General features: G+C 41.4%; 1 protein-coding gene across 3 annotated transcripts in view; it reads right to left on the bottom strand.

Annotated features, from left to right (window-relative positions):
* The window catches only part of SESTD1 (SEC14 and spectrin domain containing 1), a 152511-nt gene that overhangs the window by 136987 nt on the left and 132 nt on the right, over positions 1-15392 (bottom strand). The window contains exon 1 of one of the 3 annotated variants that reach the window (XM_019969984.2): positions 15100-15348. The exons of 1 other annotated variant lie outside the window; for it this stretch is intronic. The gene's annotated coding sequence lies outside the window, so the exon portion shown is untranslated. Of the gene's footprint in view, positions 1-14756; positions 14894-15099; positions 15349-15392 lie in introns of those variants that run through there. One more of the 3 variants, XM_019969991.2, reaches the window with a different exon arrangement.

The following is a 15392-nucleotide window of genomic DNA, read 5'->3' as shown; positions in this document are numbered from 1 at the left end:
TCGTGTCCGACTCTGTGCGACCCCATAGACAGCAGCCCACCAGGCTCCCCCATCCCTGGGATTCTCCAGGCAAGAACACTGGAGTAGGGTGTCATTTCCTTCTCCAATGCATGAACGTGAAAGTGAAGTCGCTCAGTCGTGTCCAACTCTTAGTGACCCCATGGACTGCAGCCCACCAGGCTCCTCTATCCATGGAATTTTCCAGGCAAGAGTACTGGAATGGGTTGCCATTGCCTTCTCAAGGAGTGCCAGGCTCTGGGCTAATTCAGACTTAGGCTGGCTCCAACACTGTGCTTGACTTCATCAAGCTACACTCAATTGTTAAATGTCACCCAAAGATAACAACTGCAATGTCCAGCATGATCCAGGACAAAAGATGTAAATTATAAAATTGCCTCTCCTACCAACACTGTTATTTTCTATCTGATCTCAGTCAAGTATTAATGAGAAAAGCAATAATCATCTGCTTAAATGTTTCACACTTAAGGTATAAGCAACTGAGAGATTTAAGTATCATCGAAATGTACAAAACAAGGTTAACTCAAACGGGATTTTAACAAAAATTGTATGTTTAAGACAGAATTAAACTGTAGACCAAGTGTTGTCATCTGTTTAATTCAGATGCCCTAAAGCATCACTCCCCATCCTAATCATGGAGTTTTTAGGTATTCTGGAGGTTAACTGGATACAAATTCTAAGTAGTAGTAATAGTTTTCATCTCACCACAATTCAAGATGCCTGTCTGTTGGGTGCTTGGCCTAGAAGGAGAAAATATTTCTAACAGCTTTTTTTGTCTTTGAGTAAAGATAACCCAGGACCAATGAAACTTGTAACAATCCACGTCTGTCTTTACAGCTGCCTTTAAGTGTTCCTTTCTCCTGCCTTCCAACTTCTCTACATTCCCGGGTATCCTTCCTTCCAGAGGCCACCTCTTTCAGCTGCCCGAACACGGTGAAGGACTTCAGCAAGCACTGAGCTCAGCCTTTCAAAAGTCTTGTTTACAGTTTAAGGCAGTCAGGAGAAATGTCTACCTTTCCGTTGACCTGGGCTGACTGAGGGCTGGAGAGCTTTGTTTTTATTTTGCAGAGGCCACTAGGAAGACTGCTTGAGTCTTCCTGACTGATATCATGGAATCAAGGCTGATAACATGCCTGGGGGAACCGGGTCAAAAGAGTTAACAGGTCACTTGAGCTCTCCTTTGCCCTGCTCACTCTACTAACCTTAATTATTCAGAGTCCAAGAATCTCAAATTCCAAAGATTCAGATTCCATTTTCAAGGTGTCCACTACTTCCTTCTCCTGGTTTAATATCCCTTCTTTCTTTCAGAACAGTGGTCATTTTCTCCTGCCCTCCACCTCCCAGCAATCTGCTCTCACACCCCAGAGTTCTAGCAGCCTCCAGTGCATAAGAGGTAAAGAAATTATTAATCTGGAATGGGTAGGCTGGGCTGATGGACTCCAGAACAGGAAACTCAAACTAAGGAAAACAGCTAAGGATCATCACGGCACTACCATCCCATATCCAGCTCATGTAAGGGCTTCTCTGGTGGCTCAGACGGTAAAGAATCCGCCTGCAACGTGGGAGACCTGGGTTCGATCCCCGGGTTGGGGAGATCCCCTGGAGGAGGGCATGGCAACCCAATCCAGTATTCTTGCCTGGACAATCCCATGGACAGAGGAGCCTGGCACGCTACACCCCATGGGGTTGCAGAGTCGGACGCAACTGAGCGACTAAGCACAGCACAGCGCATCCAGCTCATGTAAAGTTAAGATTTAACACTTCTGTTTTTCACACTGCAGTTGTGGGGGAAGGGGAAGCATTTTAATAACAACAACAAGAGTACACAATACATGATATTAGGAAAAAACTACCAACAAGCAATGACTACATACTGAAGAACAGACTGAGAAAGAAAAGCCTCTAAAACATGATGTTAATTACAATTATATGTGTGACCTGCTTTTAATTTCTGCCTCATCATTATACAATAAGCATGCGTATCATAAAACAATGTGTCAGATTAACTTTCAATTTTATTTTAATGCAACTATAGTCTTTCTTTCCAACCTCCACCCGTGCACCTTCATTCATCGCTGGCTACAAATGTAAGATGGTGATTCCTTCCACAACAATTACCAAGACACCATGCTGTCACACCAGAAGAGAGGCCAGCAGTTTGGTATCCCACTTCACACACTGTCCATCTTTCAACAGCAGTACTTCCTCTAGTCTCTCCCAGGGCCAAAAACCTCCTTTTCTAGTTACTATATTTCCTCCAAACAACTTTTATCACTTCCTAGTCGATGGAGCACAAGTTGTTTCACAACAAAAAGATGGTCAAATGAATTCATAATATGTGCTATAAAATGGACGGGCAAAGATCAAATAATATGGTAAAAGGGAGATAGAAACAGATGTTTTCATCTATTCTGGGTGAATGTGAAGAATGGTACAACCTCTATGGAGAGAAATTTGGCAATATCTATCAAAATTGCAAACACAAGTACTCATTTCTAGGGATTTATCTTATAGTATACTTGCCTGTCCCACCACTGCATTGAAATAACAAGTTACTCATTGCAATATTATTATAAGAACAAAAAAAAATTAATAATGATGATAGCAAAAAATTATCTAGCACTTAGTACAGTACCAAACACTGTTCCAAGCACTTAACACATATGCTCTTTAATCTTCGGAACAATCCTGAGGCAGGTGCTATTAACATTCATATTGTACAGATGGAAAAACTAAGAAGCCAAATAAAAGTAGCCCAAGACCGCATAGCTAGTGTGAGCCAAGGCTTGAACCTAGGCAGTGTAGCTCCAGAGCCTGTTCTCTTAACTATTACGATATACTAAATCATCTAAATACTGGGTTGGGTAAAAAGTTTGTTCTCATCGTCCCATAAGATGTTATGGGAAAACCCAAACTTTTTGGCCAACCTAAAACATCAATAAAGAGAAGAGGTGACTATAGGATACACCCATCTGTTGTTAGGTAGTTAGGAAAAAAGAGTAGGAAAAAAGAGTCCAAAATGGTGGTGGTTAAAAGACAAAGGGAAAATCCCAGAAAAAGGAACAAAGGAAAGTTCCGTGGATCTGAGTGAGAACCTCAGGTGAAACAAGCACACCCCCTTCCTGGCTAGCCCTAATTTGCATCGGACAGGCTCAGGGGGAAGGAGACAAAACATAAAAAAAGAGGGAGCCAAGATGAGTTGGGGCCTCTCCTTTGGGGTCGGCCTGCCCTCACACCTCAAGGGTATACTGTCCCTTGTTTACTGAATAAAACGCTGAGCTCTAACCTTGCTGTAACACTGGTCCACCGTTTCAAATCTTTGTTGCAGCGAGACAGTTCCGAGGAAATTACACACTCTCTCAACACATCCAAAGGAATATTACATTTTTTTAAAAAGTTCCTTTAATTCCCTCTTTCACTTTGAGGGTAGGCTAAAGCTTAGTAATTCACCTATAATTGAAAGGGAAAAACAGCAATTTTACAGTGCAGAAATCTGGCAAACACTATGATGACCAAAGGATCCAAGTAAAACACCACCAGTGGTGTCTTGTAAATATCATGTAGTACTCCCTCACGGAGATATGAGTAAGACAACTCAACTCCGCAGTATTTCCAAAAGTCCATAGCCCCATGCTAATGAGGAAAACATCAGACAAACCCATGTTGAGAGACAGCCTATAGACCAGTACTCCCAAAAACTGTCAAGGTCATAAAAAGCTTTGAAAAGCTGTCAGAGGAGACTAAGGAGAGATGACAACTAAATGGAATTATAGTATTCTGGATGGGATCATGGAACAGAAAAAGAATGGAAAAACTGGTGATATCTAATAAACTCTGTTAACAGTAACAGACCGTCAGTTTCTTAGTTTTGACTATGTACCACAGTAAGATGACAGCATTAAAGGGAAATGAAACTGGGTGAGGTGTATATGGAAACTTTTTTGCAATTTTTCTGTAAGTCTAAAATTATTCCAAAGTAAAAAGTTTATTTAAAACAGAAAAGGAACAAAGGACTTCCCCAGCAGTGTAGTGGTTAAGACTCTGCACTTCCACAGCAGGGGGCACAAATTCCACCCCTGGGCAGGCAACTAAGATCCCTCACACCATGCTGAGTAGTGGGGCCAAAACAGTAAATTTAAAAATGTTTTTAAAAGAAGGAATAAAGCTCTTTGTACACTGCTATGAAAAAAAAAAAAAAAAACAAAAACCTCTAAAAAGTGAAAGATTAAGGTAAAGAATAGAGTGTCTAGTATGGAAGGAGCAGTATACGCATAGGTATAGAAATATCGTTTGTGTAAAACAGTTGGGAAAGCGCATATACATACGAAAACTATTTCTGGAAGGATACATACGAATCTAATAACAATGGTTGACTTTGTAGAGAGAGCTCAGTAGCTGAGGAACAGAAATAAAAGACTTTTTACTGTGTTCTCTTACACTTTTTAAATTTTGAAACGAGTGAATTACCTACTCAATTAACTTTTTTTTCAATTAACTTTTAAAATTACAAATGAACTCAGGCAAAGCCCTGAAAATAACATAGGGGAATAATTAGAATTTTAGAAGATTTTAAAAAATCTAATCTCATCCATCTACCAGTTAAAGCTTCCCACATCCCCGTCCTCACTTTTCCCACCAGCCTCGTTTCTCCTTTATGCAAACATTTTATTCTAAAAACCAACCCCAACAAGTCAGCTTCTTCCCCAATTTCACATCCCTCCTAGCAAAACCGAGCTATAAACTTCAAAGCCACCCACCTATGGAGCTACTCAGCACCCCGCATACTTTGTAACAGAGATGCGAACACAGGCACTCAGACCATCACTACTCCTACACCGCTGACAACACTGCTCTGCGATCACAGCAGCCTTTCCCACCCTTTTTTAAAATTTTGATTGTAAGATCATGAATGTACTTTATATTCTAAGTATTTAAATCTTTTGCTGCATTTGTAAATGCTTTGTTTGTTCGGGGCTTATTCACTTATTTTATACTGGAGTATAGTTGATTAACAACGTTATGTTAGTTTCAGGTGTACCGCAAAGTGATTCAGTTATACTTGTATCTATTTTTTTTCAAATTATTTTCCCATTTATGTTGTTACATAATATTTCAGCAGTTTCCTATGCTATACAGTACGTATAGTTGGTTATCCATTTTCAAACATAGCAATCTGAACACGTCAATCCCAAACTCCCTATCTTCCCCTCCCCCACCTCACGACCATTAAGTTGGTTCTCTGATTATTATGTGCTTAGTTGCTCAGTGGTGTCCAACTCTAGCCTGCCAGGCTCCTCTGCCTGTGGAATTTCCCAGGCAAGAATACTGGAGTCGGGGTACCATATCCTACTCCAGGGGATCTTCCGGACTCAGGAAATAAGCCTGCACCTCTTGCGTCTCCTGCACTGACAGACGGATTCTTTAGCACTGCACCATCTAGGAATCCCCAAGTCTAATTATTAAAGAAATGCAAATCAGAACTACTAGGAGTTATCATCTCACACCTTCAGGATGACTATCATCAAAAATCTGCAAACAATAAATGCTGGAAATCGTGTAGAGATAAGGCAACCCTCCTACACTGTTGGTGGGAATGTGAATTGGTACACCCACTATGGAGAACAGTACGGAGGGTCCTTAAAAGAGAAAAAAAAACTAAAAATAGAGCTACCTTATAGTTCTGCAATCCCTAGGTATATATCCAAAGAAAAACATCATCTGAAAGGATACATGCACCCCAATGTTCATGCAGCACTGTTTACAGTAATCCTGGAGAAGGAAATGGCACCCCACTCCAGTACTCTTGCCTGGAAAATCCCATGGATGGAGGAACCTGGTAGGCTATAGTCCATGGGGTCGAAACGAGTCGGACACAACTGAGCAACTTCACTTTTCACTTTACAGTAATCAGGACATGGAATCAACCTAAATGACCATCAACAGATGACTGGATAAAGAATATGTGGTACACATACACAATGGGCTATTACTCAGCCATTAAAAACAATGAAATCATGCCATCTGCAGCAACACTGATGGACCCAGAGATTGTTATACTGAGTGAAGTCAGAGAAAGAGAAATATCACTGATGTGAGGAATCCAGAAAGAAATGACGCAAATGCACTTATTCACAAAACAGAAACAGACCCCAGCTACTGATACTTCTCAATGCAGGGCTCCAGGCAGCCATCGTTATCAATCTCAGCAGGCCCGTGAAATAAAACCTATTTGTCATATTGATTTGTTTGCCTTGATAAGTTCCTCCATGAATTTCACATATATTTATTACATTTACTCCTACTTTGTTCTGAAAGGATTAATGAAACTTACAGGAATACATGAACTATAAAAAAATTCATAGATATAAAATAATAGAAAAGAATAAGGAAAATACCAAAAATGATGCCAGGAAAAAAGTTGAAAAAATATACAGCATAAAATCTATAAGGCTGCTCTGGGGTAGGCTACAAATCTGGTCTGGCTTTCTAACAGCCATCACCTAAGGGACAATCCAGTCCACAGTTCAGGAGATAAACAGAAAAGCACTCAGAAGGGGAACTATTCTTGGTACTAAGATCAAACAGTAATTTTTGCAAAGCAAAGAGAAAACTATACAGAGAAAGAACACGATATACAACTATCAGTTTTCAAGGGTTGGGGTGTTTCTTACAGTATCCATTAGAATCTATGACATCTCACCAAAGCTCACTGCAGCGTAACTGATTTTACAAGGAGCAGATACAAGCTTTAAGAACTCTGTGTCCTTTTGCTTGGTTTCCTCCTTCACTGCCTCCCTGACTAAATATAAACTCTTTGAAGACAAGAACCATGTTCGGTAACTCTTACACAGCCCACAATGCTTCGTATTCTGCAAAATAGCAAGCATTCAGTAACAGTGAGATTTACCAAGCGCAATTCAAGCCCACTCTGAAAAATTCTCTAATCTAAACATAGGAATTCCCACTCCTACCAAATAGAATAAAAATGATATCTGAAGCCTTAAGAGATAATCTCTAAAACCTTCTATACTATTACTGAATCACAATTTATTTGTGATGTTCCAACATCATTTTTCTTTTGCATATCCCTGGCACAAGGCTTGCAGAAATGCCAAATCAATATCACTGAATCTATCAAATAAAATGGCAACTCCTATAAAAGGAAAGACATTACTATCTTTCAAGAATATAATCAATAGCTCTTTACAAACCAGCTGAGAAAGGCAGGTTCATATTTTAAATGACTCTGCAAGTCCTCTAGCAGACAATGAATTATAATGCAAATTCTCTCTACTTCTTTCCAAGAACCTGGAGCTTCTGTAAATGCCAAACTGCCAGGGAACTGTACTTCCCAACTCTTCCATACATGCATCCATGCATAAATACAGACACACACGCCGCTATCAAACAGCGGTTATCTTTTCCTTTGCAACTACTCCCTACCCCCTCTTCTTTACCTGGTCAAATTGGAAATGAATGAAGCCTAATAAATTATTTAGGTAAAGCGATTATGAGCAACGCAAGTATTATAAAACTTAAATTACTATTCTTAAGCAGAGGCATTAGGACACATTAACAATTCTGTTTGTATTTTATTAATGGAAATCATTAATAAATAAGTAGTTTGATCCTACACTGGCCTAGCTTTTTAATACATCTAGTATTTCAGTTTGCAGAAAGTTCCTCATTTGGTATTCCCTGTATGCAGGGGAACACCCTACCACCCCAGAAGGAAATAGCTGTAATGAGTGAAGGAACGTGGACAGGACTGGGGGTAGGGGTTGGGGAGTCCACCAAGTGGACTTCAGGAAGTCTAATCCCTGTGCCTTTGTTTCTTCACCTATAAAACTTGAGAAATGACAGTAATCTCTATAGGATTATTGGGAGGATTAAATATTATTTGTAATCTATTTAGTAAACTGTAAGCCCTTGTGGCTCAGAGGGTCAAGAATCCGCCTGCAATGCAGGAGACCTGGGTTTGATCCCTGGGTTGGGAAGATCCCCTGGAGAAGGGAAAGGCTACCCACTCCAGTATTCTGGCCTGCAGAATTCCATGGACTCCATGGGGTTGCAAAGAGTTGGACATGACTGAGCGACTTTCACTTTAGTAAACTGTATGTAAAACAGGTCCTCAGTAAGTGTCCAGGTAAGGAAACAGAAGCTTAGCAGGTGCCTTGTCCAAGGTCAATGCCTAGTCAGTGTGATATACAGGCTAAATTTAGGGACCAAGGCTCTAATTTAGGGACTAAGGTTCTTGTCACTACATCAAGCAGTCTTAAAATAGCAGAACCCAACACTTCATGTTCATCACTGTTGGGCACTCATTACATGCAAAGAAAAAACTAACCAGTTGTACATCTATTAGATGCCAAGCACTATCTTAACCTCTTTCTTCATGACCACCCTGCAAAGTAGGTACATTCATCCAATTTCACTGAGAGAAATTAATTTATCAAAGTCACATGTGATAATACAAAATTAATCCAGGTCTATTTAGTCTACTGCTTTCTCCTACTATCCTGCCTCAAAAGCATACAAGTATTTAGAAATAACTGTCTACCAAAATTAAATTCTAAATGGCCTGGAAATTTTTATAGATCTTTCCAATGTATTAGTGTAAACTGTCTCTAACACCACCATCTATTCTCCTTAAATTTATCTGTATTAGGCTAAAACAATTTATAATAACCACAGTGACAAATTTACATTTGTGTAGCATGCTATAGGTTAGCATTATAAATTTTTTCATTCTTATTGGATTCAACCACTGAAATTTTTCACATATTAGCTCACATCTCATTTAATACTTCTAAGATTTCTGTGATATAGGGATTATCACCATTTTACAGATAAACAAGTTTTAAAAAGGTAAGTTGCTTAGGCTATACAATTACTAACAGCAGGACTCTGCCTTGGATCTTTCTAAGAGAAAAGCACACACTCCTGCACGCAATGATTCACGTCATCATTTGCGTGTGCTTTTGTCAATTTACTCATCAGAGGTGGGGAAGGGGTGGGTTGGGGGGAAGGACTTCTTTAACCAAAAATGGAACAGAAAATAAGGGCCAAAACCTGATAAAACAATAAAAACAGAAAAATATCACAGAAAGGTTGCCCTAGAGCTCTCTTCCCTCCCTGCAAGACTGTTAGGTGATTGTCAATAAATGTTTATAGGGCAAATATTCCAGAGCAGAGAGGAAAAAAAAGTTTCCCAATTTATGCTCAGAGACTAGCTTAATCTTGATACCAAATGAATCAAGAAAAGCAAACTAAAAGTGAAACATAAATATTATGTTTACCTTTTGTGATTGCATATGCAAAGGTCTTTAACAGGTTGAATGAAAAACTATGTGTAGTATGATCTCTTTTGTATAAGAAAAACCACTGAATATACGTGCATGTACTAAGTACGGCTGGGTACGTAAATATGTATTTGTACATACAAATACTCATCTCTCACGCTAGTAAAGTAATGCTCAAAATTCTCCAAGCCAGGCTTCAGCAATACGTGAACTTCCAGATGTTCAAGCTGGTTTTAGAAAAGGCAGAGGAACCAGAGACCAAATTGCCAACATCCTCTGGATCATGGAAAAAGCAAGAGAGTTCCAGAAAAACATCTATTTCTGCTTTATTGATTATGCCAAAGCCTTTGACTGTGTGGATCACAATAAACTGTGGAAAATTCTGAAAGACATGGGAATACCAGACCACCTGACCTGCCTCTTGAGAACCTGTATGCAGGACAGGAAGCAACAGTTAGAACTGAACATGGAACAACAGACTGATTCCAAATAGGAAAAGGAGTACGTCAAGGCTGAATATTGTCACCCTACTTATTTAACTTATATGCAGAGTACATCATGAGAAACGAAATATCAATAACCTCAGATATGCAGATGACACCATCCTTATGGCAGAAAGTGAAGAGGAACAAAAAAGCATCTTGATGAAGGTGAAAGAGGAGAGTGAAAAAGTTGGCTTAAAGCTCAACATTCAGAAAACAAAGATCATGGCATCCGGTCCCATCACTTCATGGGAAATAGATGGGAAAACAGTGGAAACAGTGTCAGACTTTATTCTTCTGGGCTCCAAAATCACTGCAGATGGTGATTGCAGCCATGAAATTTAAAGACACTTGCTTCCTGGAAGCAAAGTTATGACCAACCTAGATAGCATATTCAAAAGCAGAGACATTACTTTGCCAACAAAGGTCCATCTAGTCAAGGCTATGCTTTTTCCAGTAGTCATGTATGGATGTGAAAGCTGGACTGTGAAGAAAGCTGAGCACCGAAGAATTGATGCTTTTGAACTGTGGTGTTGGAGAAGACTCTTGAGAGTCCCTTGGACTGCAAGGAGATCCAACCAGTCCATCCTAAAGGAGATCAGTCCTGGGTGTTCTTTGGAAGGACTGATGCTAAAGCTGAAACTCCAATACTCTGGCCACCTCATGAGAAGAGTTGACTCATTGGAAAAGACTCTGATGCTGGGAGGGATTGGGGGCAGGAGGAGAAGGGGAAGACAGAGGATGAGATGGCTGGATGGCATCACCGACTCAATGGACAAGAGTTTGGGTGAACTCCGGGAGTTGGTGATGGACAGGGAGGCCTGGCATGCTACGATTCATGGGGTTGCAAAGAGTAGGACACGACTGAGTGACCGAACTGAACTGATACACATAAATGCAAACGTGTACATTTGGAAATATAAACCCCAAACTGCTAACAAGGTGACCTGTGACAGGAGTAGTCTTTGGGGTGAAGGAAGGGATGTGGACAAATAGTGAAGTGACATTTTTGCCTTTTACTCTACATGTGCTTAGTTGCTCAGTCATGTCCGACTCTTTGTGACCGCATGGACTGAGTATAGCCCGCCAGGCTCCTCTGTCCGTGAGGATTCTCCAGGCAAGATTACTGGAGTGGGTTATCATGCCTACCTCCAGGGGATTCTCCCCATCCAGGAATTGAACCCAGGTCTCCCACACTGCAGGTGGATTCTTTACCATCTGAGCCACCAGGAAAGGCCTTTACTCTATACCCCTGTATATTATTTGAATTTTTTATAATTAACATGTATCATATTTGACAATTAAAATATACAAATGAAAAGCAGGACCTGATAGCCATTTGACGTACCTCCTCTAGCTATCACAGTCAAAATTAATTATTTTATTCACTCACTGTGCATTCATTTATCTAACACAAACGCAAGGTATAACCCTATGTGTGGGCACTGAGCATTTGTGCTAGCCTCCAGATACCTGCAGCCAATTTTTTTAAGCCCAGCATTGAACATTTACTTTCTTCCATCAGATAGTGCTGTTTTAAGTCAAGTTTTAATTATCATTTATTATTTTTCAGGTCATACGTGAGGGATAAGAAATTCTTTAGAATTTGTACTGCCTTTATTCTAAGAATGACTTTTATTGGATTTGATTTGGGGGGGCAAGTGGAAAAAATACATTTGTATTCATTCATCCAACAAAGGTTAGAGTCCTTCTTACATGTCTGGGCACAATGGTAGACAATGGATATGCAAAGACAAATAAGTAACATACGGCCTCTACCTACCCTCTAGGGAGACAAGGATTTCAGAGTACGTAACACATAAAAACTGAAGTACACACCTTAGTAATCCTACACTTCAAAGTGAATCTGGCAAACTGCCCTGTTCAAAAATAAAAATTAATTTCAGTGTAACCTAGAAATAACTTGATGTTTATGAAAACTGTGAAATTATTCAATTACTCTATGGTTAAAGGGTATAAATTAGTGGGAAAATAGAGAACATGGAAGCTCCAGGGGAACAGAAAGTGCAATGTCTCAGTGAACAAGTTCTAGGTTTAGCAGTGCCACTAAGAAGCTGTTTTTAGGTTTGTTTCCCCAAAGAAAATATGGAAATGATATCTACCTTATAAGGATAGGAGAAATCAAAGAATTTATTTGAAAAAGCATAACAAAATCTGGAGAACATGAGGCAGTGTGGACGCAACACCTGCTTTTTGTTGTTTGGTTTCATTGATTTATTTATTTTACCCCTACTCTTGTCGATGATTAACCAAGCAAAGCTGCAAACACAATTTAACTTCTGTATGCCTCATAAAGTGGAAAGAATGCAGGAAGCAGAGTCAGAAGATCTGAGTATACATTCAGACCTTGACTCTTACTAACTCCATAAGATTAAAAAATGAACAAATTATTTAACCTCTTTAAACCTCAGTGTCCCAGCAGCAAAATAGGAGTAAACCGATTTAACTGGGTTATTTCAAAGACTAAACGAGAAAAATACATGTGAAAACATAAACTGAAAAATTATAAATCAAACATTTTTTCCAAAGATATATAAATGGCCAATAAGAATTTAAAGATGCTCAACATTATTAGCCATTACAGAAATGCAAACAAAAACCGTAAGATACCACCTCCACACACTGGAATAGCTATCATCAAAAAGACAACAAGGCTGGAGAAAGTGTAACACTCATACTTCAATGATGAGAATGTACAATGAAGTCACTACAGAAAATAATTTGGCAGTTCCTCAAATAGTTAGAGTTACCTTAGAACCAAGCAACTCCACATCTAACTATATACTCAAGATCACTGAAAACATAAGTCTACACAAAAACCTATAAATGAACAGTCACAGCAGCATTACTCATAATAGCCAAAAAGTGGAAACAACCTAAATTTCCATCAACTGATGAACAGATAAACAAAATGTGGCATATCCATACAGTGGAATATTACTGAGCCATAAAAAGGAGGTATCTTAATACATGTGTAATATGCATGAACTCCGGAAACACTACACTTAGTGAAAGACACAAAAGGCCACGTATTATGTGATTCCATTTATAGGAAATGTCCTAAATCAGCAAATCCACCGAGACAGAAAGTAGACCGGTGCCTGCCAAGTGTCAATGAGGGGGAATGGGAGTGGCAGTTAATGGTATGAGGGTTTTCCTGTTAGGATGTTGAAAATGCTCGTTGATTAGTGATGATGTTTGCACTCCCTTATGAATAAACTAAAACCACTGAATTGTACATGTTAAAAGGGTGAATTCTACAGTATACGAGTTATATTTTAATAAAACTATTGTAGAAATTTAAGTTTCTCCTACTTTTTGATAGTAAAGACATTACTTTTTTCAGATTATTCCTGTTGCTTGTAACAGCTATGAAAGCTCTTTGAACTTAGATGTTACACAGATAAATGGTATTTTTAGTACAGTGAAACTACTAATTATGTCAGAAAAACTTTCTACAGATCAGATTAATTTGGCATTAGCTTATTTCTTCAAAAGAATATCCTTATTAGTATCATTTGTTTTTAGGGAGTAGAGACAAGTGTGAAGGAATCTTTATAGAGTACATTTTAAAAAATAGGTCAAAATGTAGTATTTTGTTTTTAAATTAGTGGACATTTAGTTTTCAGATATACCCATCAATCAACTAAAACCTAAGTAGATGGAACTTCGCAAGCTTCATCTACCTGTTTCCATGTTCTGCATTCTGCTGTCATATTTCTAGGTCCATCACCAGCTCCTTCCAACACAGAGATCAAAATGCTTGGTAAATTCTTTAAATGCAGTCAATTCATTCCCTAATGCTGGGGAATTTACAGAGTAGGCCCAATTTTTAAGGTTAAATTTAGTCTAGCTTGTTTGACTAAATATACAACAAAATGATTTCCTGGAATTTGGAATATAAAAACAATCTATAGAGCTGGGTAATGCTTTCTAAGTCCTTTGGGTATTTTTTCACGAATTTGGTCACGGGGTAAAGACAGTCACTAACTTTTGGCCACACAAAGTATTATGTATAAAAGCTTCCTGGTTCTAGAACAAAGAAGTATTTTATTGCTCAAAGCAAAAGGAAGATATTTTCCTTCCATTTAGTATTGTTATACTAAAATAGCATACCAATGAAACCAGCTAGGTAACAGCAGGACCCAAGGTATGTAAACAAAGATAAATTGTTCTTTACTTTGTATTCTTTCTTTGGGGGTAAAAAAAAAAAAAAAAAAAGTTTCTCACAACGAAGAAAATAAGGTTCATCAAGCCAAAGTAAACCGTACAGGTTAATATTTCCCAATATGGGGGTATTTTTGAGCGGTGATCTCAATTTGAGGGTTTGCCAACCTATGCTAGCATACACGGTGGGTTTACTTGGTACAGACAAAACGTGAAGAGACGGAAGACCTGTCAAACAGCTGTATCGAGTTACTCAACAGCATTTCCAACTTCTCAGGTGATGTCTGTTTAAGAAAGATGTCAAAGCACCAAGAGGAGAACCACGGGGGAGTCGCAGCAGCTGCCATGTCCAAATGGTGCATCGCGGGGTGAAATGCCACAGAAACCCTCAAGAGCCTGCCAGACTGCGGTTCCTTTCCAATACAAGTCTACCTCACATATAAAAATAAATACCATCCAGATATCCCTGCCAACCCGCTCTCCCTTCCTTTTGTGACTCCTGCAAAGGCTGGAGGGATGTTACCGGCCAGCATACCCGGGGTAAGCCAAGCCCCCACGCCCCAAGAGAGCCGTCCAGAAGGCTCCTGCAGCCCGGGGGTCTCTGGCCGGCGTCCCCCACCCGCCGGCCAGGGCCGGTCACCGGCCACACAAAGGAGCCAGCCGCGGGCGCTGGACGCGGGGACTCGCCCCGGAGCCGGCCGCCACATCTGGTCCCCGCACGCCGGGCGGACCGGACCCGCCGGAAAATAATGATTAACGCCCGTACCTGTTGCACGTTTCGGGTCCCTTTCACCCAGAAATGAACAAGGGCGCCCGGGAGGCGAGACGCGGGCCGCCCAGGCTCGGCGGGCCGCGGCCGCACCCGGCAGGCGGCGCGGAGGCAAGGGCTGCCCGCGGGACTCCCACCTCGGGCGCTTTGTCTGCGGTGGCGGCGGGGGCTGCGGCGGGGGCGACGGGGCGGGGGCCCCCCTCCCGCAGTCGCGCGGCCGCGCGGGGGTTAGAAAGCTGGGCCCACCGCCGCCTCCACCCGCCCACGATCCCCGCCTGGCCCCGGGGCCTGCGCGGTCCTCCCGCCCAGGCAGCCCGGGCCGCGCGGCGGCCACACTCACCTGGCTGGCGCTGGGGGCCGGCGGCTCCGGGGCGGTGGGAAGGACGCGGGGACGCGAGTGAGGCGCGGGCGGAGGCGGAGGGCGAGGCGGGAGGAAGGCGGGCTGGGGGCGGAGCGGGCCCGGGCGGCGGTGGCTCCGGTCACCCGTGGCAAATGCGTCCCGGCCCCTCTGCGCGTCAGGCCAGGGGCTGCGGCGCGGGCGGCCTGGCGAGACCTCCCGGAACCCTCGGCCCGACCCGAGTCCGCGCTGCCCAGCGCGCGCCCGGGGAGCGGCGGCGCGGCGACCCCGCCCGG

The sequence above is a fragment of the Bos indicus genome, chromosome 2 (genome assembly GCF_029378745.1).
Source record: "Bos indicus isolate NIAB-ARS_2022 breed Sahiwal x Tharparkar chromosome 2, NIAB-ARS_B.indTharparkar_mat_pri_1.0, whole genome shotgun sequence".
In the NCBI taxonomy this organism is placed as follows: domain Eukaryota; kingdom Metazoa; phylum Chordata; class Mammalia; order Artiodactyla; family Bovidae; genus Bos; species Bos indicus.
Note: the sequence above shows the minus strand (reverse complement) of the source record. Positions and strands in the feature narration are given on the sequence as shown.